This window comes from Microtus ochrogaster, chromosome 15 (assembly GCF_000317375.1).
Source record: "Microtus ochrogaster isolate Prairie Vole_2 chromosome 15, MicOch1.0, whole genome shotgun sequence".
NCBI classification, from domain to species: Eukaryota; Metazoa; Chordata; class Mammalia; order Rodentia; family Cricetidae; genus Microtus; species Microtus ochrogaster.
In genome coordinates, this window is record NC_022017.1 from 5,740,054 (window position 1) to 5,740,577 (window position 524).

Sequence of the window (524 nt, forward strand, 5' to 3'; positions counted from 1 at the left end):
TATTTAATAACTGTATTTATTCCCATACGTGGAAAGAACCCAGGCAGCCCACAGCGGAATGCCTCTGAGGGTTTCTGTTCCTCTGATAGCTTCTTGCCATCCACAGAAACACCGCTGGTTTTCTGAGGTCTCCGGCTGTCAGGATAATCTTTTCCCCTTTCAGGTTTTCTGGCTGCCTCTCTCTGCTCCATCCTCCCACGGCACAAAACCAGCCACTTTCAAGATCACTGTGCAGTTGCTGTCCTCTATATGATACATAGAATAAAGAATTTATATAAAGTGCATAATTTATATAGTTAGACAAGATATGTGCATATATATGTGAGATATCCATATATACACATATGTATATAAGTGTATATATGTATATAATTTACAAGGCTGAAGCAATAGTGCCAAGTTTGAGATCAGCCAGAGCTACATAGAAAGACTTTTAAAAAAACAAATGGGCCGGGCGATGGTGGCGCACGCCTTTAATCCCAGCACTCGGGAGGCAGAGGCAGGCGGATCTCTGTGAGTTCGAG